The sequence below is a fragment of the Rhodnius prolixus genome, unplaced genomic scaffold, assembly GCF_049639745.1.
Source record: "Rhodnius prolixus isolate KJV_2025 unplaced genomic scaffold, Rpr scaffold_8, whole genome shotgun sequence".
Classification (NCBI taxonomy): Eukaryota; Metazoa; Arthropoda; class Insecta; order Hemiptera; family Reduviidae; genus Rhodnius; species Rhodnius prolixus.
This window is the reverse complement of record NW_027411593.1, coordinates 15,070,823-15,098,784: the sequence shown is the minus strand read 5'-3', so window position 1 is coordinate 15,098,784 and position 27,962 is coordinate 15,070,823. Positions and strand designations below refer to the sequence as shown.

The 27,962-nt window shown below is 34.1% G+C and overlaps 1 protein-coding gene and 1 long non-coding RNA gene across 7 annotated transcripts in view; one reads left to right on the top strand and one right to left on the bottom strand.

Moving 5' to 3' along the window:
• The window catches only part of SK (small conductance calcium-activated potassium channel), a 636,287-nt gene that overhangs the window by 332,912 nt on the left and 275,413 nt on the right, over positions 1-27,962 (top strand). The gene's annotated exons all lie outside the window — the stretch shown is intronic.
• On the bottom strand, positions 16-27,908 carry LOC141451560 (uncharacterized). Its single transcript, XR_012456885.1, has 4 exons — positions 27,439-27,908; positions 2,860-3,133; positions 668-846; positions 16-420 (listed from the first exon to the last, which is right to left on the bottom strand). It is a non-coding gene; the product is annotated as an uncharacterized lncRNA (long non-coding RNA).

Here is a 27,962-nt window from a genome sequence, read left to right as displayed (position 1 = left end):
CCTCTCTGAGAAGTTTCATCGTCTCACTTTGGAAACCTATACTGAAGTGCAACTTAATAATTTCTAACTTTCTTTACTCAAGTAAGAAAACGGCGGTGTAAGAAATGCACAAAATATATCAAGAGTATTCTTTAGTAAGTTCATTAGAAGTATCCTCATTTCTATTCATCTTATAATTCTTAAAAATTAATTCAGAATTCATTTATCTTATTACAAGTCGAAACAAGAAGATTTATTACTAAATTGCGTAAAAAACATTACAAAATATTGTCTAAATTTAATCTGAATGTAACTAAATTTAAGCTTAGGGTCATTTGGAGCGAGACCGATTAGACATTCTTGGCTACCTTGCTAGTGTAATTACTGAGGCATGAAGAAGGAGCCAACTCCCTTTGCTTTCAATGATTTGTGTCTGCCAACCTGAAATAATGTCACATTAAAAGAGAATAACTAAAATAAATAAAAAGAAACTGAAATCAAGACATTTACTAGCTACTTATGAGTATTTAAGGACCTATTTAATCACCCATAAATGATTACTTGACATGATGGCTACTTTAAACTGTAGTAAACCACATGTTAATTTTTTTACTTCTTTATGTCTACAGATTTCTTGAAGTTAAATTATTTTTAGTTTTTATATTTTATGGTGAAATAATTAAAGCACCTTGTTAATTTGTTTTTTTCAATTTTCTATTACATTTTGTTATCTTTATATCACAGATTTCAAGTTTCAAGAATCACTCTGCTCATCAGCATCTGAATGAAAATCAATTGAAAACTGCTTGATTGCTTGATTGAAAATTGATATTGAAATGCTTCTGATTCTCTCAATCACTTTCATCCCTAAAAAGAGAAGATTAGTAAGCGTTATAGCCTGCTTGAAGATGATTACATTTTTAAAGATTACCAACTTCAAGTTTAAATACTATTTTTCAAATGCTATAGAATGGAAACCCCATGTGTTTCAAAATATTCAACATGAAGCAAACATAAAGAACACAACAAAAATGGAGCAATATTGATTAATTGATTTTAATGAAGAAATTGCTTCTTGAAACTCTAATGGTAAAATTCCCAAAATATGTTAGCATGGTGGTTAAATTATTTTATTATTGAATCAAAGTATCAGCTAAAATTGAAAGTGGCATTAAAATTTAATAATTAATTATTTTTTGGGTTGAAGGAAAATTTACTGCCACTCTAAATACAAAACCAACTGTAATGGTAACTGTAAAGCTTTTTGAAGACTAGTTTTACTTGAAAATCCTTTGTATTTGCTTCTCTTAAAACTATTGTTGTAAATTTAAAAAGTATATTAGGAGCAAGATGAGTGAATGTTTCTCAATTTCATGATCATATTCCTTTAACTTGTGTTACCATCCCTTTAGATGTTCTATTTTATTAATTGTTTTCTTTGTACATTTACGTGTACAGTTCAATTTTTAAACCCATATACGAGGGTCGTTTGAAAAGTCCGTGCAAAAATAAAAACTACTTAATTTTTTGGGGTAAACCTTTTTTATTTTTCAACATAGTCTCCTTTTAGGCTTATACACTTCGTCCAACGCTACTCTAGTTTGTTGATCCCTTCCGAATAATAGGATTTGTCCAAGTCTGAAAAATAGCCATTCGTTTCTGCAATCACCTCCTCGTTTGAATAAAATCTTTTTCCCGCCAGCCATTTCTTCATATTGGGGAACAAATAGTAGTCCGAGGGAGCCAAGTCTGGAGAATAGAGGGGATGTGAAACTAGTTGGAACCCTAATTCCATTAATTTTGCGACCACCACTGTTGAGGTGTGAGCTGGTGCGTTGTCGTGATGGAAAAGGACTTTTTTGTGGGCCAATCGTGGGCGTTTTTCTTGCAGCTCGGTTATCAAACGGTCCAATAACGATGAATAATATGCACCTGTAATAGTTTTACCCTTTTCCAGATAGTCGATGAGGATTATTCCTTGCGAATCCCAAAAGACAGTCGCCATAATCTTTCCGGCCGAAGGAACGGTCTTCGCCTTTTTTGGCGAAGGTGATAGCCCATTGATCTATCTCTAGATGTGATCATAACTGTTTAACTTGGTAACCCATTTTTTAGATTGTTCTTTGGTTTCAGGAGTGTAGTGATGTATCCATGTTTCATCCACAGTGACGAAACGACGCTTAAAGTCATGCGGATTCTTCTGGAACAGCTGCAAACCGTCCTTGCAACACTTCACACGATTTCGTTTTTGGTCAAGCGTGAGCAATCGCGGCACCCATCTTGCGGATAGCTTTGTCATGTCTAAATGTTGATGCGAAATATTATGTACCCGTTCATTCGAGATGCCCACAGCACTAGCAATCTCACGCACCTTCACTCTTCTGTCATCCATCACCATATCATGGATTTTATCAATGATTTCTGGAGTAGTAACCACAACAGGGCGTCCAGAACGTTCAGCGTCACTTGTGCCCATATGGCCACTCCGAAAATTTTGAAACCACTTATAAACTGTTCTAATCGAAGGTGCAAAGTCACCATAATGTTTATCAAGCTTCTCTTTAGTCTCCTGAGGCGTTTTGCCTTTCATAAAGTAGTGTTTAATCAACACACGAAATTCTTTTTCGTCCATTTTTTGAAAATCACTCGACTTCCTCGTTTCAAACGAATGCCAAACACAAAGAAATAGACCGATCTGGCTGAAACTTGGTGTGTGCTCTTCCAAGAGATGCTACTAACTGAACATAACCTCGATACGCGCCAGTGGTGCTATCTGTCTGACTTTGCACGGACTTTTCAAACGACCCTCGTATTCTTAAAAATGTTTAGCAGATTGTTTCCTAGCAGCAACCCTAGAGCTGTACTGCTATCAGTACTTACGTTGAAATTATTCTCTTATAACGGAGCGCTTCCAAAGAAGTGGTTTTTCAACTTAGATTTTATCTGGTATGGATTTGGCTTCTATATTATAATTCTATGAGCGAAATTATACAAGCTTATTGCGTATTAAGCAAGGTGATAGCCCATTGATCTATCTCTAGATGTGATCATAACTGTTTAAGCAAACTCTGTAAATCTCCAGATATTCCAGCATACTTTTTTTAATTCATTTTTATTTAATCCATTCTATATTAACGCTAAGCTGTATATTTTCCTGCAAAAAAAATTATTCTAATGGAGACTTAACACAGCATAGAGAGGCCACAACTTAACACAAAAAGGAAAAGCTGTGAAAAATAATAAAGATAATATAATAATAATATTCAGCTTGTTGACAAGGACCAGTGTTATGTTTACTTCGTCTCGGAACAGCAAAGATTACCAAATTAAGATTGCAAATAAACTTCCACAGCGTGCTAGTTATCTGAAATGTTTGTTTCCTACTCGTTTCTGTTGGCATTACTCGAAAAAATAGCATTAACACCATTTAATATTTCTCTAACATTACTCCAGTTCTATTTAGTAACTGCAGTCTCATTGTCTAACACTTAAAATAACACTAATTTTAGTGAAAGATAAACAACCTGTTTAAGAAAACGATAAACAGTTCTACTTTTCACAGCTCATTGTCGCAACGACATCAATCGTACTTGTACTAAAATCAAATATAAATCCCCACTGTTGGTATAGTGGTTGAGGCAACAAATGGCCCGTTTCCAAAGCAGGACATTCTAGAGAGAGACAGAGGAAGAAGAAGAGACAAATTTTCCACCCTGTAAACCTAACAAGGTCACAAAGTTCTGGCAGTTGTCCAGGAATATTCATTTCAAAGCACGTTTTAAAGTTGAAACGAAGCGACAGAAGTGTCCGCAACACTCTCAGTCAACGGGATTTTAAAGTAACATTGGGTAGTAAGAAGGTCGCTATCTTTACTGGCCGATATTGATATCTTTTATAAGTGACAATATGAAAATTGATTATAAAGCGGTTAAATAAAATAAATGATGAAATCCTTCCAATACAAAATGAAACCTTAACAATGCTTTATCATAATTTAATGATGAAAAAAAAATACATCAGCTAATGTTCTATCATTTCTGCAAAGTAAGTTATATCTTCAAAAAACCTTCAAAAAAATAAATTAAAAAAAGAAATAAATAACTAAGACATAATACGAGGGTCGTTTGAAAAGTCCGTGCAAAAAAAAACTACTTAATTTTTTGGGCAAAACCTTTTTTATTTTTCAACATAGTCTCCTTTTAGGCTTATACACTTCGTCCAACGCTGCTCTAGTTTGTTGATCCCTTCCGAATAATAGGATTTGTCCAAGTCTGAAAAATAGCCTTTCGTTTCTGCAATCACCTCCTCGTTTGAATAAAATCTTTTTCCCGCCAGCCATTTCTTCATATTGGGGAACAAATAGTAGTCCGAGGGAGCCAAGTCTAGAGAATAGGGGGGATGTGAAACGAGTTGGAACCCTATTTCCATTAATTTTGCGACCACAACTGCTGAGGTGTGAGCTGGTGCGTTGTCGTGATGGAAAAGGACTTTTTTGTGGGCCAATCGTGGGCGTTTTTCTTGCAGCTCGGTTTTCAAACGGTCCAATAATGATGAATAATATGCACCTGTAATAGTTTTACCCTTTTCCAGATAGTCGATGAGGATTATTTCTTGCGAATCCCAAAAGACAGTCGCCATAATCTTTCCGGCCGAAGGAACGGTTTTCGCCTTTTTTTGGCGCAGATTCCCCCTTGGTAACCCATTGTTTAGATTGTTCTTTGGTCTCAGGAGTGTAGTGATGTATCCATGTTTCATCCACAGTGACGAAACGACGCTTAAAGTCCTGCGGATTCTTCTGGAACAGCTGCAAACCGTCTCTTGCAACACTTCACACGATTTCGTTTTTGGTCAAGCGTGAGCAATCGCGGCACCCATCTTGCGGATAGCTTTGTCATGTCCAAATGTTGATGCAAAATATTAAGTACCCGTTCATTCGAGATGCCCACAGCACTAGCAATCTCACGCACCTTCACTCTTCTGTCATCCATCACCATATCATGGATTTTATCAATGATTTCTGGAGTAGTAACCTCAACAGGGCGTCCAGAACGTTCAGCGTCACTTGTGCCCATATGGCCACTCCGAAAATTTTGAAACCACTTATAAACTGTTTTAATCGAAGTACAGAGTCACCATAATGTTTATGAAGCTTCTCTTTAGTCTCCTGAGGCGTTTTGCCTTTCATAAAGTAGTGTTTAATCAACACACGAAATTCTTTTTCATCCATTTTTTGAAAATCACTCGACTTCCTCGATTCAAACGAATGCCAAACACAAAGAAATAGACCGATCTGGCTGAAACTTGGTGTGTGTTCTTCCAAGAGATGCTACTAACTAAACATAACCTCGATACGCGCCAGTGGTGTTATCTCTCTGACTTTGCACGGACTTTTCAAACGACCCTCGTATATTGGAAAGATGAACTTAGTAATACAGATATTAGTATCTTGTGAGGTAATGAACAAGTATTCCGAATTATATAGTTTTGGAATTTACATTACCTTAATATTTTACGGATGTAAATGTGGGGATAATTAAAATTCTCGTTTCTTTTTTGTTTTAAATTAAAAAAAAAGAAGAATTTGTTGCTCCACTTTGGCCCAGTTTTAATATAAAAGAATTTCTCTTAAAATTCTTTTGTTTTTATTCTTCTTTTTTTAACACGCTTTTTAATACACCCTTATTTTCTTTTTTTTTTCCTAAAAATTAATTAACTTTAAACAAAATTGGTCTTTTCTTAAACATGAAATACTAAATAATTTCATTAATATTTATAAATTTCTAATTTTTGTAAGGTAGATATTAGATTGATGAACGAAAACTCCACTCACTTTCGATCAAAACCTATCCTGGAAAAACCATGTTTCCCAAATCTCTCGTCGTTCCATCCATATCCTTAAGCAGTTTAATAGTTCCCGTCACCTTTTTCCAATTAAGACCCGGCAACTCCTAGTTTCCTCTCTTATAGTCCCCCATTTCGACTATGGTTGTTTAGTGTATGGCGGTCTTTCTGGTGATATTGAAGCTAAGCTTAAGCGCCTCATGAACTGCTTCATAAGATTTATTTTCAGCATTTCCGGAGACTCTCGCATTTCGCACTGCTACGATGAGTTGAAGTGGCTTTTTCCTGTCTATCGCCGCCAATATTTTTTGGCTTCTTTCCTTTTTCAAGTCATCCAGTCTCAAAGGCCTTCTGTAATGGTGTTTGAGGAGATGTTGGTTGTAGATGTTGATGGATAAATAACACCTTGTATTGGTATAAGATATATACGAGGTGTGTTCAAAAAATAAGGTGAATTTTCATTTTTCTTAAAAAATATTTATTTATTCATCGATTTTATTTTGTCTCCTTCAAAGTAGTCCCCCTCAGATATAATACATATGTGCCAGCGTTTTTTCCAATCCTCGGAACAGTTCTGATATGCACTTTTTGGTATGTCCTTGAGCTCTCTCAGCGATTCGGTTTTTATCTCCTCAATCGTCGCAAATCGCCGTCCTTTCATGGGTCTCTTCAATCATGGGAACAGGAAAAAGTCGCAGGGCGCCAAATCTGGTGAATACGGTGGCTGAGACATCATAATGTCATTCAACAATTCCTGAGCGATGCTCATGCGACGGTTTTTTTGATCAAAATTCAGCAATTTTGGAACGAACTTCGCTACTACACGCTTCATGCCCAAAATTTCCGAAAAGAATTGCAGGACATGTGCCAACCGATATGCCGACAACCTCAGCAATTTCTCTAATTGTGATTCGACGATTCTTCTCAACATTTTCATCGGTTGTTGATGTGCTGGGGCGTCCAGGGCGAGCGTCGTCATTCACATCTTCTCGACCTTCTGTGAAAAGCTTGTACCACTTGTAAACATTTTTTTGACACAGAGTACTCTCACCGTACGCCACTCTCAACGTTTCAAGTGTTTTTGAGCACTTAATTCCATTTTTTACACAAAATTTGATTCAAATTCGTTGATCCATTTTTTTCGACAGAAGAAAATCGCCGAACTCGCAAAACACTTGTCTTATTTATGCCTCTAACATACAAACTAAACATGCTATATAGCTACAACTTTGAAAATATGTTCGAGACAAGTGTACCAACATAAAAAAAAAAGACAATCGAAATTCGAATGTACGTAGCCCGCGAAATTTGAAAATTCACCTTATTTTTTGAACATACCTCGTATATGTATTTGACTGACTGCCAAGGACTGTATACTTTACACTACAAGAACAGAACAGACTGACTGACGTGGCTAAAACGATGTGTGCAATTGAAGTGCAAGACTTTGAACAGAATTTTTTTTGACTTTCCTCTCGTTTTTATATACATTCGCCGAGCCTCCCTTCTCTGTGTGCCGAGGGGGCTGTCTCTTTCTAGCCAGAGGGCTAGAGTGGGTGAGTGGTGGGGTTTCACTACCCCTACGCTAGAGTGGATGAGTGGTGGGGTTTCACTACCCTTACACCTTCCTATATTTTTCAACTCCTTAAGTTTAAATCCTCCATCCATTCCCGTAACACTAGATCTCGCTCATCTGATCTCTATATTCCCTCTCACCGAACCTCATCCTTTGACAAGTCCTTCCTAATACGTGCTACCTCTCTCTGGAACTCCTTGCCTTCGTCTGCCCGCCATGCTCCTACCCTATCCATCATTAAATCCCGTCTATTCAGTTATCTACTTTCTATTCAGCTTCCTCCGAAATTCTAATTGTTTTAATTTATTTCCTTAATTTCTGCTGTTTTATTATTTTATTTTTACTTTCATTTTCACTTATTATATTTTCACTTTTGTAAATACTTATTTATTTATTTAATTTCTGTATAATCACAGGCCAAACTGTTAAGGCCTCTATTTGTTCCTGTATTTATTCTTAGGGGACAATTGTCCCAGAATAATAAATTTCTTTTCTATTTCTATTTGACGGCAAACTTATATGTTACGAAATTCGGAGGGTAAAACATTTGCATGTTAGCTTGTGAAGGTAACTCGATAAAAGTTATGGTAGCGTATTTCAGATGCTGGTTCTAGAAGTTATAGTCCTTGATACATCGATACTTTTTAAAGAGTTCTTTTACAGTGAGTTAGGCTCGCTCGTCCAGAATATTCTTCATGAGATGTTGACTCCTTTACTAGAACGCAATCTAGATTCCTTTTTAGCTGCGAATTACCAATCTTTTACCCCGCATTTTACCCTTTTTCTTTTCTTTTAGCCGAATTTAGGGCCAGAAACAAGGGACAAACGAACTGTCATTGGTACAGATAATGTTCGGCATCAGCCATAGTAGTTTTTCTTGGCTTTCCGGGTTGAAAAAATTAAATCTCCTATTCTATTTCTCTTTTAAAATAAGTCATAGAAAGAAGTCGAAACAGAACAAAATAGATAAATTTTCTGTTGAAAATCTTACCCTCCAGCAAGGGCCGGATTTAGATGAAAAGAGGCCCTAGGTTATTCCACTTATGAGGCCCTTTCACCTCCCATTTTTAAGTTTGTAAATTACATGAGAGATAATAAAATACATCACTACTGTGATATATATCAATATGTTAAATGAAACATGTTGCTATTGGTACTGTTTTTAGAATAGTGTAATTTTAATTTTGCTAACAATTTGAATGTAGGACCCTCTTGATCTTGAGGCCCTAGGCTGAAGCCTAGTTAACCTATAAGAAAATCCGGCCCTGGCTCCAGCCTGGTTTCAGACTGGAATCTAATACTACCTGCACTTCTTAACTGAGTCCTGAGGTACTTGACGATTACAGAGAAGACAATCGCGAACAACATCAAGCTGATAAACACAATTTTAATTTTACTAAATCTTATAGCTTCTACATCTTCTTTGTCAAATATTTGCTGATAATGTCACCTCTAAGAAATCCTTTTCAATTACTCTGTTTTGCTCTTTCAAGAGACCTAATTCAAGGTTTCCCGCTTTGTGGTGCAACGTGACCCTACCGCTTATCTTGTACTGATGATGGTGTTTTCCCTTAACCACTTTTTTTTTTCACTGGCACGTTATCTACCTGAAGAAAATCGTGAGTATTTCCTAGAAATCGATAAAGTGCTACACATAAAGAGACCGGAGCATTTCATTCGGAAGTGTTTTGGTGCAACAGTGAATCCTTGCCGCAAATCCTCGTGAGAAAACACTTTCATTTCTGTAAGGATCTTCTCCCATTGCACTGACTTAACAGGACGCACCTTGATAATCTTCAAGGCAGTATTTCGTATCTCCCTCTTAACGGCATCCTCTTAATAATAACTGTTATTTTAATTACGGCTCTTAATTAACACAGTATTAAGAGAGGTAAATTTAACTATGTATAAAATGTCTGCGATTTCCTTTGATAATTAAATACAGATAGTCGTGTTTCAATTAAATCACCATGTTTAGGTTATCTAATTCGTGTGCGCTATTAATCACCTGAGTGTCGTTTCCATCGTGTCCTCTCACATTCTCCTTCCTCCCTCAGATACACACAACTAACTCAGTGATAAAATTAAATGGTACAAAGATAACCGCAATGCTGCAAATCATTTTTACATTATCTTTAAATATTTATTGTTTTAAATTTATTTATTTCCTAATATACTGAAATTTAGTTGTTCCTTTAAACAGATTTTAAAGAGCTTTTGAGATTTTCATTTATTTTCATACATTTTTACGCAAGACAATGAATGAAGAAGACAAAAACTCGTACGCATGATCTCAATTAATTCTAAATACACCTTTGTTATTTAGATTTAGAGATAAATTCAGATTTCAATTCCCTATAACACGCAAAACTTTGGACAAATTTGAGAAATTTGTTTTTGCAGAGTAAGAAAAGAGTTCCAAATGTAAGAGACTTTAATAGCAATAATAACTTGATAATAGCTTATTTACTAGACAGGTAAAGCCTAGAAAGACTATTTAAAGAGAAGTAGTCCATCTAGTTACTATCTAGTCACTCTATTTATCGCTACTGCCTTGTTTGGCCAACCCTAAAGGGAAACACAGTTTCCCTTAATGCCCCCAGCACACCTTAAGTATCCCGATCATATCTATAATTACGAAACTCCAAAGTTCTAACCGTCCTAAGTCTATACGCTAGCCTAATTGCTGCCCTAATCCATTAGAAACTCACTCCACAAAGCACTGCACTACTCTCTAGGAGTCTTGTGGCTTCAGAAGATAAAACCATCAATTTAAGCACCATAGTCTAAAGTTCTATTTATCAATGATTGCTGTAGTCAGGTCTTCTTCTTTCTGTTTCGACTGTTGTTTAGTTATCTTGTTTAGTTTTCTTTTCTCTGGGTCTTTCCATTCTATGTCGCAAATCAATCGTTATTTACACTTCAGTTATACAAGAAGATAGGGCGCGCAACTGTACTGATGTGAAGCGTAGCAATTCGTGGTGCGATAACAAAGTGCGTGAAAAGCATTAAATAACAATGCAAGATGTGCGTGTCAGTACAAAATTAATATACAGGGTGTCCCAAGCTATATGGATAACGACTTTTTCTCGGAAACTAAGATAGCTAGAAAAAAACTAAAAAATACGTGTTCCCTTAGTTTTTTGTTAGGAATCCAAATTTACTTCGTAAATTTTTTTTCGGTGCTTCCAGAAGCGAGGTACAGGCACCAACTTCATTTTTTCAAATAGGAAGGTGCGGTTTTTATTTCAGAAATAGATTCCTCTATTTTTTTAAAGAAAAATTTACTTGAACGGTTTTTTTTCTGTGAGCAATATTTTAGAAGTTATGAATGAAAACATGATTCTTATAAGAAATTTCAAAATGATAATATTATAACGGTTTTTTGATTGAATAAGAAGAAAAGTACTATTTTATCATAAATTTTACTTCTCATTAATATTGCAGATCATGCTCGAAATGGCCTCCACAATTAGAGATGCATAGACATGCACTTTCCTGCCCCTTACTGCCAAAGAAATAGATTCAGCTTTAACTGACTTACAGGCATCTATTATTCTCTGCTTTAGTTCATCTACAGATGCAATTCCGTAGATAGTAGTTTTCTTCTTATTCAATCAAAAAACTGTTATAATATTATCATTTTGACATTTCTTATAAGAATCATGTTTTCATTCATAACTTCTAAAATATCGCTCACAGAAAAAAAACTTTCGAGTAAAAGTTTCTTTAAAAAAATAGAGGAATCAATTTTTGAAATAAAAACCGCACCTTCCCATTTGAAAAAATGAAGTTGGTGCCTGTATCTCGCTTCTGGAAGCACCGAAAAAAATTTACAAAGTAAATTTGGATTCCTAACAAAAAACTAAGGGAACACGTATTTTTTAGTTTTTTTCTAGCTATCTTAGTTTCCTAGAAAAAGTCGTTATCCATATAGCTTGGGACACCGTGTATTTAATAAAAATATGTATTATATTTTTTTTTAAAAAATTATCTATTAATGCCAAAGTAAAAGATTTTTACAAATTCTGCTATTTTTTTGACGTTCTTAGAGGATAAACATGAAACTTTTTAAAAGTTAAAATGGCCACTTCATTTTACAGTCGAAAAAGAGATAAATGTTTTTAAAATGAATAAATAATTTATGTAATGAAAATCAGTTAATTCCCAAGTGGAGATAAAAAAGAAGGTACAGATTCTCTTCACATATGAAGATTAAGTTCTATTACAAAAACCGCTACAATGATAGGCTGTAAGCTCCGCATGTTCACGTAAATAGCTTTATTTTCCGGTTTTCTGACGTAAATGTTTTACCAAGCACTTCTTTTATTGGGGATGGGAAGCTAGCCCTGTATGCTGGTACCTTCACTGGGCTAAAAAAAAAAGGGTAGAAAGCATTCTGGATATAAAAAAAAACAAAAAACATGTTGCCCCAGGGATCTAAAAAGGATTTAACTTCGCCTCCAGTTTTCCTCCTTATCATTTTCCTTCCTTGTAAAGCCTGCAGGTTAACCTGAGCGCAGCGAACTTGTTAACCGTCTCCAGAGGCTAACTCCAGGATCTTCACTTTTTCCAGCCCATTATTATAAACATGAGTACCTTAAATATATATGTATATATACCTTGCTTTGTAAATATTTTCTCTGAATTTTTTTTTTTTTTTTTTCATTTTTTTGAAAATCCAAGACTATATTTCTTATGGATCTAAATTACCTATAAATGTTTTTCAAATATAAAACCTTATGCAATAATATTTAGTAGGCTTCAACTTTATTAAAACTGTCCGGTAGGACAGTTGTATAAGGGTTGATCGCAAAAAAATGCACGAAAAAGCGTAACGCTGAAAAACACCCAACTTTGACAATTTTTTTTTCTTTTTTTATAAAAGATTAAATTCCCAAATTTTTTTTTAAATAACGGGAAAATCCTCCTTTGAAACTGTAATATTTTTGCAACAACCCAGATCTAATAGGTTCCGAGAAAAAAGTTGCCGAAAATGAGCAAAAAAGGCTTATTCAAAAATGTTCTTGTTCGCCTATACGCGCGAACCGATTTTCATGAATGAGTCATTCGATTCGAAATTTTATGTAGATGTGCCTTTTGGGGGGTCACGACGCTGTAAATCGAATAGGAGAGGAGTTAGCCTTAAGTATGTGAGGCCCCCTCCAAAATTATTATTACTAATAACTCTGTAAATCTCAGCCCGATTTTGATAAAATTTGGCAGGATGAAAGGGTTAGGGCTCCCCTACGTACCATTAAAGCGACGTTCTGCTCTTACACCTAATATTGGAAAGTTTTGCAATCATTTAAAATTATCGTTTCGTGAACATATTTTCTTGAATGAATTGTTATTTGGTTTAAAAACTGATGTAGATTTGCATTTTTACAGCTGTTTGCTGTGTATCTTTAGTAGAGGAGTTTGCCCCACGTTTAGATAGAGAAACATGGTATAATATAATGAACTTTAGAGAGTAGCTCCCTTTCAGAACGCCGCTGTAATCAACATTCTCCTAAAAGAGGTTGAAAAGAAATTATAGGTCAATAAATTAGGAGAAGTAGTAATAAAATTGCTGCAAAAGAACTGAAAAATTCATCCTTTAGAATCGGATTTGAATTCTTTATGAGCCCTCCTCATTAATAATGCTATAGAGTTTGTAATTTACGTACATCAGAAGACGCGGCTATTCCACTTTTACCTCTAAAAACGCTTCCCAAAAACCTTCTTGTTGCTGTTATCACGTTACTGGTTCCCTCTTAAGAAGTGTCAGTTCAACTGCCTGAGAGAAAGTCACTGCTCATGAATAGATTAATACTGCACATTACAGTATTAATAAAATTATTTATTGAAGTTAATTTTGAAGAAAACTGCAATCCATTGTAGTTACTGTACAACTAGAAAATCTAATTCAATATTTCCCACAGGGAAATCGGGCAGTTTTTGTATAATACTTGCTATCGGATAAAAACCTCGAACGAACTATCAATACCTCGAAACTCTTTGCGGAAAAAGTTATTATTTTGTTATTAGGTATTTATTATTGATTTTCGTCTATAATTCGGAAAAGAAAATATTACTAAATTGAGTTCCTCCACCCAAATATCCGTTTTGTGTTTACCAGAGTAAGGAAAAGTGGTTTTTAACTTAGTCTGTATGGGTCTTTTTATTAAATATCTCCAAAACTAAATATCGCTTCTGAAATATTTCATGATTCGGGAATTTTATATTGTTTATTTGGTCGCTATAGAGGAACTGATTGTAACGTAGCGTTCAAAACTCCTTAAATCGATAACAGCACTTATTAAGAGTGACTCATATTGGTCCATAATGTTTCCTTTTTTCTTTCAAAAATTTTTTCATGAATATTCAATTGAGAGGGACTTCCGCTAAAAGGAGCTGTTAGATTTTCCTTTTAAGTGTTAATTTCAGAAAGTCCAGGTGAAAACTCTTGAAGGATATTAATAAGGACCAAAAATGTGTTGCGAAAATTCAAAATTCAAAGAAAAGCCATCAAAGAAAAGTAGCACTTTATTGAGGATGTAAATACTTTGAGTTTTTTTTGAAAATAGTTTTAATGACATTCTCTAAAATTTGAAAGCAGGTCTTTTTTTGGGGAAGGCGAAATAAAGGTTTAAATATGCTTTGATATTCTGAATTTGAAAAAAATTTATGGGCAAGGATTTTGAGAATCAGAGAAAGTTGTGTGAGTGAGTTCACTCGTTTTTTTGATTTGCACAACTTTTTTTTTCTTTTGGTAATTTGAATAAAATATAAATTTATTATGAAGTTACGGGTAAAAAGAGCTAATTACACGATATCTGATTCTTTGTACACAAATCTCACGAGTCTAATTCGTAGCCATGTAAACATCTCAACTGGTTCCAACGTGATCTAGCCAAGGGTAGAAGAGTTGATTGTGTAATCGGATAATTGGAAAGTTGGGTTCACGTTGTACATCCCGCAGAGTGAAGTGACCTTATGACCTTTTGTGTTAGGATACTGAAATACAGTATCCATGGTGATGTCGGCTGCCAGCACTCTGCCTCTCACATTCTATTATTCTACATATGCAGGAAAGAAGCGGAACAGTCTCTGGGGAAAAGTACATTGCTGTAACACTTAACTTTTCGCACACAATGGCGGACTGCGGGAAAATAGTCATTCGGTGATAAAAAATAAATAACAAATAAAGCACTGCCTTCTTTAATATATAAACAAAATCTTTTGTACGCATACAAAGGAAACATTATCCTGCAACTTGGTAATGTCGAGACTATAGGATGAGGTATAATTAATCGCTGGGTCATTATATTCTCGGATAACCAGGCGACATTGCAGGCTATAAAGTTCAATGAATCTGCTCTAAGTTGATGTGGGACTGATTAGAAATTCTGACTAAAATTAGTAGCCAAAATAAGGCATTTTTCGTCAGGATGCCCAAGCACTTGGGTTACAGGGACCATTAGGCGAAGGATCGCTTGGTACGGGAAGAATCCTGCATAGTTCTTCCTTTTGCAGCAGTGCGGCCAACAGAGTTATGGGAGCATAACAAACCATAGGAGTAATGGACGCAAATCTTGGGCCAGAGGTAAGCGAACAAGTTGTTCAGCCGCAGCTACTCGCCCACAATAATAATGCGACATTATTCCTGCAAGACTGGATGGCCATTATGTTGATCGTGGTCCTTTTCACAGGCTATTGCACATTAAAGTCAACAGATGCATCGCATGTGTCTGGCAGAGGAGGTTGATGAAAAAGAATTTTACACGTTTTCTAAAAATGTGAAGGCTGGGTTTGTCTCTGGGTTTGTCTCTGGGTTTGGTAGAAGAGAAATCAATGGCTTCATACTAAGTGGGTGCTAGCCTTTCACCAAACACCTAACTTTAACAAAACTGACAGGGCTGGAGGCTTGGTCTAATTAGTGGGTGTCACAAATACGATCTTCTGGATCTTCACCAGAAATAGGTAGGCTTTCTGGCCAATATTTTTAAGTACAATCTTCGATTAAAGTCATTGTTACTTTATGTTGTAGTCAAGCGTTAATAATAATAGATTATAATTAATCTGGATTAATATTAAATAATATAGTCTTTAACTGCATTCTTAATCTAGGTGATCTTCCCACAATGTTATATGTATGTAATATAAGTAGATAAAGATATGCATATTTTTAGGACAGCCCAAAAAATAATTATAGTATTTTGCTACAAGTACTCAATTAAAAGGGCTACAGTAAATTGCAAGAGAAAAATCAATAATTATTGTTTAATAATTTACTAGTTATTAACTGAGTTGTATTAACGCTCTCGAATATTTCTATTAAACGAATTGGAGATTCAAAATTTGTTCCAAATCAATTATTCAAATTTAAACAGAAATCAACCCAAACTTTGCCTTTTTCTGTGTTAATGTGCATGTGTATGAGGTTACACAGAATAAAGGGCGCAATAAAGATCAATCACAACAATAATTTGCAAAAGAGTTAAAATATTGCGCCTATTTATTTATGAAGAAGTAATGTACATTTTAATGATATTATAACAAAAAATTATTACGAATGAATTGGCCAGCGTAAGAGGATTATTTGAACGATTTGCAAAACCTCCTAAATTTAACCTTCTATATCTCAATAACCATTATCACTAAAATATTGCTATTTATACCAGTTATAGAGTAGACTTTTCTCTTCAATTAGGTAAAGAAATAATTAAAATCGGAAGATCAAGAAGTGAGATATAGAGGTTTGAAATTTTGAACGGTTTGCAAAACCTCGACAATTTAACCTTCTATATCTCAATAACCATTATCAGTAAAACATTGCTATTTATACCAGTTATAGAGTAGACTTTTCTCTTCAATTAGGTAAAGAAATGATTAAAATCGGAAGATCAAGAAGTGAGATATAGAGGTTTGAAATTTCAACCATTTGCAAAACCTCCAAAATTTAACCTTCTATATCTCATTACCTATTATCAATAAAACATTGCTATATACACTAGTTATAGAGTAGACTTTTCGCTACAATTTGGTGAAGAAATAATTAAATTCTGGACAATAATAAGGGAGATGCAGAGGTTGGAAATTTGAAGGAATTTAAAAACCACCAAAAGCAATTGATTGAAGTTGATTCTACATTATAAAGAAAGAAATACTTATACTTATTATCAGGCGGGCTTAAAATCCAACAATTTAATTAGTTAGGAGGCGCATTCTGTGACGGTTTCTAAAGAATATATATCTCATATAAACCTGCAAAATACGTAACTATATTCTCACTCGTTATAATTAGAGTTGGAAATTTGATAGAACAGTTCGTACGTCTAAGAGTTATCTTACACTAAATTAAGGTTTGTTCCCCTAGATTTTAAAGGTGTCTGATGGAATCATATTTGGACATACAATTGAAACAGGAAAGTAGGACGTTTAAGCTGCGAAGTAAAAGTGTGGCAGTAGTTTGTTATTTCTGGAAGTTAAGATGTATGCTAACGACCATTAGAGGGTTATGAAATCGGATCTGATTCTATTTGTAATCAAACTCAATTGTAATCAACTCTCCTAATGACCAGGATAACATTTAATTGACAAACATAGTGCCCGCCCTTTATAACCTACATTCAAACTAATTACACTATTAAATTAACTATATTGAACTACTATAACAACTATGGACTACCTAGTTTATTAAAATTGTTTCAATCCAGAGATTATCCAACCTTAAGTGATTAATAGTTAAATGTAATTCATTTTGGAGCAATTATTTACTGCCAAGTAAAGCGAAGAGTTTTAGCAATGGCATATACTACAGAAGTAATCGATCAACTGATGGACAAGTTAATCGTCTTAAAGGCACAATGCTCTCCTCCTTCATTCCGATTTATATAGGTTTCCTCTGCGTAACTAGCGCTTGCAACTTGTCATCAATATAGACTGACTAATGATGTGTAAGGGCACTACCTATATTTTTAATTACAAAACAGCTGTCTGGTGGGAAAAATTCGCATATCTTGATGAAAACGAATGAAAAAAAGTTAGGGTATATTTCTCAATTTTTTTAGTTTATTTGCATATGGCTGTTAATTCACTATACTTGAGTTATTCTACAATTCATTCGTTACAAAATATCCAACGATTTTAAAGACAATTGTCTTAAAATGACAAGATATTTGGAATTGTATTTCTGGCAAACTGATTTTATTAGAAGCTGGAATTCTCCTCAAGCGGGAATGCCTTCAATTATAGATAAAAAAAACTCGTTTTACAAATATTAACTGTTCTTCAATGAGAACGCTTGTTCAATTTTCAATCCCGATTAACCTACGCTTAATCCCTGAACCAAAGCGCAAATTTATTTTATTTATTCCTAGTACTTTTTCAACTGCTTCCGATGCTTAACAGTTCTACACAGCTTTGCCACTACCATATTACCCTTCGGTTTCTTGTGAATTACTTACATGTTAATGTTTGTTAATATAGCAAAGAGTGTTATCATTTCATCAACAACCCATCAACTTACAATATTACAATGTTTACTACTAAAAGAATAGCTCTTGCGAAATGTAGGCTCACTGTGCAACTTCAGTATATCTAACATCAACTTCTTATTAATTTAATGATCCAGATTTTGCTCAAAGTTAAGAACAATCTATTCTGTATAAAATATTCAAAGGGACTAAGTTTTAAAGTGATTTTTAGAGCAACAGCAGAGAAGGTCTTGGTGCATTTGTGAATGCCAGGCGTATACATATTTAAAGAAAATATGACACCTTGCAGCAGTTTCCAATCTTCAATCACATGGTAACTTCAACTATTCTTGCAACAGTTTTACTCGCGAATCTGAAATCACACTCAAGAAGGCATATCCTCAATGGCGATTGGGCTGATTACTAAATTATCTTGGATATGGCTTCCCTACAAAAGGAAATAGAAATCATAAATCTGCATAAAAGCTCTATAGAAACTTGTAATACTAAACTGTTTAACCGTCATCCTGAAATCCATCAATCATGATTTAAAAAAGAAATAATGATTAACGAACAATCAGTCAGTGTAGAGGTGCTTTCACGTGAAGGTGAAAGAGTTAATTAATTTTTATTTTTTAATTTAATACTATTCAAACGATAGCCGAAAAATTACCATCATCCCAAACTATATAATTAGATTAATTGTCTATCACTTTCTTTAAAAAAGGTTACAGGAAATTTCTTGACACCACGTCCAACTCATCCTTCCTCGAAACTTATCTATCTACCCTTCTCACACTGACCAGTACCATAAGTGCAGCTGACCTCTTACAGCCATCTTTTTTTAATCATCACATTTCTAAGAAGTCGAAATTGTGCAGAAAGGTACTCCATTGCGGGCATCTACTAACTACGAGGTACGAGGTGCGGCGATTAAATAACGAGACTATTGTTGTAAAACATTTTATTTTAAATTTTAACAAATTTAGTTATTATCACCTTCAATGTACACCCCTCCCCTATCCCAACAACGCTCCATGCGAATTTACCATTGTTCGAAACAGTGCTGGAAATCTTTTTCTGTGAGCTCCTGCATGACGCGTGCCGCTTTTTCTTTCACAGCTTCAACGGACTGAAATCGTGTTCCTTTTAATGCAGATTTGACTTTGGGGAACCAGATAAAAGTCACATGGGGCCAGGTCAGGCGAATAAGGCGGTTGGCCTAAAACTAGGATGTTGTACTTGTCTAGAAACGTCGCCTTGACAGACAATGCAGTGTGAGCCGGCGCGTTGTCTTGATGGAGAGAACCCATAAGATTTCTCTACAAACATGTGAGAAGCTGCAATTGAAAGAGAAGGCTTTACGCTGCACAGCTGTCGGCCGTTAGGATTTGGCGCAAGCATAGTTTTTCTGTAGCAGCATCAGTCTCGTTATTTAATAGCCACACCTTGTATATACTCCATTGATTGTTTTGGATATCTAAATAAAATAAACTTTAAATACCCCTAAAAAAAACAGATAACAAATAATAACAATAACTTTACAAACATACAATAATTGGAAACGGAAAAAAAGAAATACGTTGTATCCTTTTAAAGAAATTCACAGAAAACTGAGAGGGTCTGAGCTTCTGGTAGTTTTTGCGTTCACGCAGGAAACCACAAAACTGAATTACCGGTTACAACTCAATTAGTTAGCTTTGTTCCACCAGCTTCATCCTCCGTCTTACGAAAATAGAACTCATTTCATTATTTCAATTTTTATTTAATATCCCCCAAGTTTAAAAAAATGTACTTTCTCCTACTTGATAAGGAAAGTATTACGAATTTCGAAAATAAGTTTTCAGGTCTTTTGAATCCTAAAAAGTGTTTTTTAAAAAATGATGTATGTTTAAAAAAAAGGACACATTTATCATTCCAAATTCCTCAACCAAAATTAATCACTTTACTAGATCAATCATTCCACTGTAAATCTCCTAAGTTTTTCTTTATAACTTAACACAAACATTACACTCAAAGTGGTCTAAGACTTTTATTGTATTTAAAAATATTTTTTACAGGGAAATTCGACTATAGGGAATTATGCGAAAAAGTAACGGCTCAGTTCTTTTATTGTTGATGGAGGATTTTATTATTAATAATATATTTTTCACATTTCTAATACTTTTTCTTCCAAATATTGCCTCTAATCTTGTATTTCCATTCACAAACATGTAGTAGAATAACATTTAGAAGAAGAATAATTTAGCTAGAAACATTCTTTTTAAGGGCATCGTTCTCATGATGAGCGATAAGTTCTTCTAAAATGATACTTCGGAGTAATGTGGAGGATTAATTAATCAAAACATTGTAATAATAATAATAATAACTAGGGAAGGGATTAGCTATGAGGTTAGCATACTGGACTCCCACGCGGAGGTCCCGGGTTCGAATCCAGCAGCTGACCCTTAGATTTTCTCTTCCTAGGAGCTTCTTACAGCTCACTGTCCGGTGATGGACAGTGTTGTCTGTAACGAGAGAACACTGTCCGGAGGCCGGCAGTGCACTGGAAAAAGCTCCGGGCGCTAATAACCTCAGCTGTTGATGCGCCCAAAAAAAAAAATAATAATAGTAATAATTTTTTTTTATAAGTGAGGGAAACCTTCATAAAGGTACTATGCGAATGGTTATGGGGGTTTCCTACCCACCAAAAAACCTCACTTCCTCGATTTCCTTGATGGACCCAGCCCGGGACCGTTTATCACATTACTTCAGGCTGGACCAGGACACTATACACTCCGTCATTTTACCATCATTTCAACTGATGTGTTCCTCTTCCACTTTCTTCTTTTTCAAAATATCGCAGACAGTCTTGTCCTCCTTAGTTCAATTGGACCTCTCGACTAACATTTTCTGCTCCCTAATGCTCCCAATCACCAACTCCAGTTGCATTCTTTCTTCGTCCCATCTCTTACACTCGAAAAATGTGTGCCGCGCATCGTCCTGAAGTCCCTTACAATAAACACACTAAGGGCTCTCTACTTTTCTCATGGTGTTCAGATGCTTCCTAAAGCAACCATGACCAGTTTAAAATTGAGTCAAGTAGCAAATTTACTTGACCATGTTTATAATAATAATAATAATAATAATAAATGCTTTATTTAAATTAAATTAATCTGTTTTCAATAATTAAAGCATAAATAACTAAAGCAACAGTGCATATTAGCCGTCTGCTAAGGAGTTTGGTGTTACATCAATTCAAAAAATTTGTAAAACTGAATCTTAATTGCGTCAAAACTGAATAAAATAAAAAAATCTACATTACAAATATAAAAGCAGAAATACAAAATCTGAAACTATTATTAAATATTTTTAAAAAAATATATAAACTACACTTATACAATATATAAATAAAACTATCAATATTACCAAATGTTTTAAAATTCGGGGGCATAAAAAAGTTACAACCTCGAGAATTCTCTTCAGATTTTAGTAAATATACATAATCTAAATTTAAGTTAATCTTTTTAGTGTTACGTAGTTAATAAACTACGTAAATATTCTGCAATTTGTCAGATTAAAATGTAAAAATTCCAGTTCTTAAAATAAAACAACTTGATGTGGAAAAAAAATTATATTTCCGGAATATTACATTCTGGCTTACATATTTTAAATAGAGTACAAGTGTCCTTGGGGGAAAAAAGATTGTTTTTATGAATAAAATGGTAGTAAAAAAAAAAAACTTGGGTTTAATGGTTTCGTGTGCTTGTGTGAAAGTATGTGAATACGGAGGCGGCATAATGCTGCATTAACTTCAAGCGGATGGTGACGGGTAGGATGGTGAAGCGGCGTTATGGGAGTCGTATCAGTGATATGCTACCTCTTGCTCTATGATTGTGGTCTCCAGACTGGATAACCCACAGAGAGAACAGGAGAGAGTTTGATGCTGTGTATATGAGGGATAGATGGAGAACTCAATAATTCGGGTTGGAACTCATTTCCATTCATAGCTCATTCCGCTCACCTCTCTAGCAGAGTATGCAAAGCGTACTCCTAACCATTTCCACAGCTCAATTATGGCGTCCCATCGACGTCGGCCCTTCTTACGGACTATCTTCTAACATCCATTTTGGGTGCTTCTCTTGTCTGAGTGGCTTGTTTCTTGTGCTTGAAGATTGCATAAAACAAGGCTAAAAACCCCTTGGGTATTGTTTGTTTCGGTACATTTACAGCTTTATTGCTATCTCATTTCAGGAGGAATAACAATCATTTACGATTTCGAATTTTCGAAGGAAATATAAATTTTAAACAATTTTAGTTCCAAACTTGAAGGACACAGCGTGGTCAGAAGTATGAAGTTCCTTTAGAATTATTCCAATTATCCACAATTTGCTCAAACTCCATTTTGGCAGATATCAAACAAAAATTTTAATTACTAATTTTGTTTAGATTTGTTTTTAAAGGAAAATTTATTAAATGACAGTTTTAGGCTGGAAACATAGTGGAGCTACGAGCAAAGCGGCGAAAACAAACACAAGTTAACATATGGAACCGCGCATAGTGGGGAGCAAAGCGAAGATAGAGCAACGCTATCTATAGAGAGTAGAGCAACGCGTTGTGAAATGTTTGATTTCTTCGCCCTCATCGCGCTCAAGTTTCAAGGTTAAAATGGATATTGCTGCATTTATTGGTGTAGTTTTTTTTTAAAGAAACCTCTGTGAGACCAAAAGGACCCTCTACATCACAACCGATTTGGGTTGGATAAGAAATGGGACTGGATTAATGGAGTTAACATTGAAATTCGTCCTTTTTCTTAATTAACATGCCTTCAACACTGGTTAGTGAGTGATCAAATATTGGAACAGACATTCGAAAATACGAATTAAACTTGCCAGGATGCTCCCGAAGTTGTTGGTACAAGTGATGGAATTCCCAAAGTTCATGTCTAGTCCTGTTTATATCATGTACACTGCAGCTCCTGTTTCTAAGCTGCTGTAAATACCAAATTTTCAAGGAAGAATTTTCATATAGAAATAATTCGTATTATGTGCATGCGACTCTTTGCTCGCTGCTCGTCGGCCACTTTGAGTTGAAGCAACTATCATCGCCGAGCTTTGCTCACCGCTCCACTATGTTTCCAGCCATAGGGATAAATTGCGGATGTTAGTAAGAATTAAATGTGTTGCTAAAGTCATGAGTTAGAAGAGAATCGTTTAAACGCATTAACATTAATGGTCTCTACAACTTTTATTACAGTTCAGAAGTTTTGGCAGACCTGCAGCTATCACATAGTTCCTCTTTAATGACATTTAATTTATTAAAAAGGCGGACCTACGCAGGCTAAACTCGGTACTATTTGTCCCAACTAGCTATCCTTGACTCAGGAAAATAAAACTATACTACGTAGTTTTCTTTAAGTATACTATAGCCTTCACAATATGTGCTCAAGTAATATGTGTCGCTAGAATTAATCTTCCATCCTCCTATCTTGCACCCTCTGCTCAGATATCCGAACATTTCTCTTCCATAACTGATTATGTCTCGTCTAATGCTAATTCTAAATGAGAAAAACGTTCTCTCTATACTCATTTCATAATTTTCAGATCCATAGAAACAAATCAAACAGTTCTCTGCAAAGCAATTGAGAAAACTGCGTACGTGAATGATTGCTAAGTGTGACAGTTCCACTGATTAATTCAAGCAATTAATCGTGATTTTTCAAACTACATTAGCAACCAGCCTAAAAAAAAAAAAATGCAGAAAATGAATTATAAACAGTTAATTATAACCAATTTGTAACCTTCCTGTTTTTAAAAACTCCACACACTTAATATTCACATAAATTACGAGTTTTAAAACCCGCCAATTTACTGCTGCATAGATATAACTGAATACTTAAAGAGAACTTTTGCAAAGAACTGTGAAAAAGTAGTAACTTTCTGCAATATTTTGGGATTTAGAAATGAAAAACTGGTGCAAAAAAAAATAGTAATAAATTAAAAACTCTTAGTATCTCTGCAAATGGTGTTGGCTACTAAAATCTTAATAAAATTTTGAATATAGCCATTTTTTAAGGTTGCATAAATTTTCTTTATAATAGCTATAATGTATAGCTATAAACTTTTATTGCCATATAAATATAGGTTTGCTATTTTATAGCTACTTCATATAAATGCAACATATTTGAATAGCTGCAGGAAAAAAACATAAAAAGTTCTATTAAATCTGATAGAACGTCATTAATTTATTCAATTTGTTGTAAATCTCAAAGAATCGCTTGAGTATTTTGATATTTCCTAAATTGAATACGATTTTCGTTTCATTATTTCAATTTTAATTGAAAAATGTGATTAATGCTTAGAATTTATTAATGTTTTAGTTTTAGGATGTGCTTAGATAAGCACACCAAACAAACTAACCCTCTACAAGGCTTTACATAAACCCATCTGGACTTACGGATCAGTGCTGTGGGACCCAACTAAACCCTAAAATATCTCCCGCATCCCAATCCTTTCAATCAAAAGTCCTCCGCCGTCTTGTTTAATGCTCGCTCTAAGCTCCTGTTTCACAAAGACCTAAATATATCCTTTTGTCACTGAATCTATCCATTCACGATTCCTCAATTTCACTTAGAAGCTTATCATGCCATCCCAATTCAACAGCTCAAACTCTTTCCTCATTATCCCATCCTGATAATCCTCCACGACGTCTAAAACGACGATGGCCTCCTATCCTAGACCTTTCTATCAACTAAAATTCCCGAGAGTGTCCAGCAATGGCTGATTTCTTTCTTACTGTGCCTGTAGGTTGCGAAGTGCGTTGGCTATACCGGGCCGTTTATCGCATCATGAAATTGCAGTCAACTATGTCCACCTTTTTTACTCTGTCCATTCTTTTTAGTATAGAATTCAATTTGTATTTATTTATTACATGCAAGGGTAGAGTGAGCTGTAAAATTGACTTTTGTTTTTTAAAATGGTTGCAGAATATTAACTTAATCCATTCCTAATAATCTGCCTGTTTAAGTGAATTAGAACACCTTAATTCAAAGCAAACTATAACATGCTCCTTTCAATAATTTCCCATCAAAAATGTTTTAAAAAGAATTGATATTTTCATAGATGTCTGATATTTAATTAAGAACTCAGAAGTTGCAGTATTTATCCCGCACAAAAACTTTCAACTACTAGGATTATTATTTATGAAGCTGCAGCTATTTTTTTTTTTTTTTTTTTTTTTGCATAGTTACATAAGTAAAATTTACTTTACCTATGTATATTTTAATATTAAAGTTTTTGAAACAACTCCAAATTTCATGAAACTTCAGACTTTAATATTAAAGCGCACATGGTTTCATATTAAACTAGTAATATACGTAATGCAGACTAGTTCATTTTTGCCTGTAACTTTAAAATTTGATTTTATTATTTAATGTTCTGTGCAAATATTAAAATTGTTGCGTTCTAATTTATTTTATTTTATTTTCTTAGATATGTAGTAAATTTAAACTATTTAGGTTAGTTAAAAATAACTAAATTTAAACTAATTGGTAACATTTTTTCTCTTTTTCCTCTTCTAAGGTTTCTTTTCACACTTGGATAACTTGAAACCATTTTTTCCTCATCTTGAAATTTGATTTTAAAAAGATTTTTGAAAAATGGCCATTCTATTTTTTCATTTATTAATTAAAATTGTCAAATTATTCTCAACTTGTGCTTTAGATACGCTTAAAGCTTATTAAATGTAGCATATTTTTGCGATTGATTTTTAGGCTTATATTACTTTAGGTATTTGAAGAGTAGTGTACTGTAGCCCCATCAATTAGCCTTCCAAGCCTCAATCAACTAAATCATCGCCCTCAGATTCCGAAAACCATCCTGTTACAAGTATAAGTGGAATTAGTACCAAGCTATACTTTTTGTTATGCAGAATAAAGAGTATATTTGAAAAGAAAGTCCACAGTTCAATTTAACCATTGTACTAAGTCTTTTTTCTTTGAATACAGTTATTATTATAGATTTTTGAAGTAGCTTTTGTAGTATTTTATTGAAGTAGAAGAAAGTTTAAAGTTGTTTTCACGTGAACTAGCAAAAATGAATTTCAACTAATTGTTTTAATGCTAATTTTTGTAAAGTCCTTTTAAGCACTCGTATTTCTTTTTTCTGAAACTAGATGTCGCAAATTGATTAAAAGAAAGATAATTTCAAAGAACGATTTAACATAATAATCAAGGTAAATTTAATATTTTTGTTTAATTTTAAAAGGAGCTTCATTAAATATTGATCAAATTGTAGCAGGATATATTCATGTATGTAGATACACCTACTCGTTGTTTCCGCCCCCGGCGATGTGCACGCCTCTCTCATTAAAATATCTCGGAAGACGTTAGGTGGACCCAACTTCTGTTACTTTGGTCCTTGAATAATAAACCCGCGCGGGCGGTTATTTAATAATAATTTTGCGCAATAATCCATCTAATGGTTGTCATCTATTTTCAGTTAAAATAACCATGCATGCTTATACCTATTTCTTAAATTTAAGGAAATTACTGGAAAGCATGATATGGGAGGGCCCACAGAGATGGAAAATGTGGTAAAAGAGACACCATATCGAACTTCGGCTTACATTCAATTCGATTTAAGAACACACGGTGTTAAGTTGTTTGAGAAAAATATTCTAAAATTCAGTGATACAATGCAGTATAATCTAAGTTTAACAAATCAAACTTCAACTGCTGCTTTCGCAAATAAAGTAAACACAAACAATTTATTAATAAAAATTAACTGGAATACAAATTGATTTGTGCAGAAGTTATTTTTTTAAACATATTTATTTAGCCGCTGTGTTATGTATCTTCTAGTAATCAAAGAAGAACCGAGATTATTCGGAAATTACACTTTTGAAAGAAGTCAAATTATTGCGTCTCAATCGCAAAAACTATTAAAATTTACCTAATGTTTCGTGATAATAGTAAACGTTAAGAATATTGATCCATGAATTATAAATTTTTCGAAAATTTATTCTGTACTTCCGTTAGCCGAAATCTCCGACGGTGGATTTAATGGCGAAATCCTAAACGGAATATCAAGCTTTTTGTTTCATAAACAGCAGAATGCTATGTTTTGCAGGTTGTTTTTACACAGGAATACCTCAAATAATTATTTAAATAAACTAAGTGTTGAATGAAATAAGTGGGTTAATAATAAGTAGATAAAATATCTGTTGATGTACGTTTCGCCAAAAATAGCTAACTATTCGTATGTTAACTTGTTGTGAATATTTTTTCGCATTATTTCGTCGAAAAAAATTCTTAAACCTTAAATGTATTTTTTTGAAAATCTTTACCAACAAGTCTGAGGCAAACTTCCATATTTTCTCTTAGGAATGAACTCGATAGTTATCAGAATCCCTAGTCGATAGCCGCTATTTCAAGATTAAAAGTAAAGGTCTTCTTTGACAAAATAATGTACTTATTTTGCTTGTAAACAGTTCATAAAATCAAAATCTAATGAAATCTTACGGTTCAAGGTTTCATATAATTGGAAAATACTACTTTTCAGAATCGCTGATTAGTTTTCTGTTAGTTACGCTGGAATTACTTACTTAATTGTCCGTTTTCCCTGTTTCGGATTGCCGTTCAGTTCAATGCTGATCTCCACAAATCTCTATCCTGCCAGCAGAGTTGGGCACTGATTAAAAAAAAAATTAAATTCTAAATTTAATTGATTAAATTTTTTAATTGATTAAATTTATTTTTAATTTTAATCAGAATTTAATCGGCGAATTTAATCGTAATTTTAATCATATGACAATTATTTAATCAATTAAATTTCAGATTTAATCGTTAATCAAACTAAAAAAATTATGATTAAATCTGAGAATTAAATTGAACTTTAATTTTAATCACCGAATTAGTTCAATTTCAATCGTTAATCAAACTAATTTAATCATCCACTTTTATGGCTTTTCAACCATTGGTTCGAACCACGTTTTGGCAAGGACCTTTCTCTAAGCGTCTTCAATAAATACTTTTCGGTTAATTTTTGTAGACTTGGACTTCTTCACGAGTCTCTAGACCAGTGGTTCTTAATATGGTCCAAGTGTTCCGCGAAATTTCAATTTTAAAT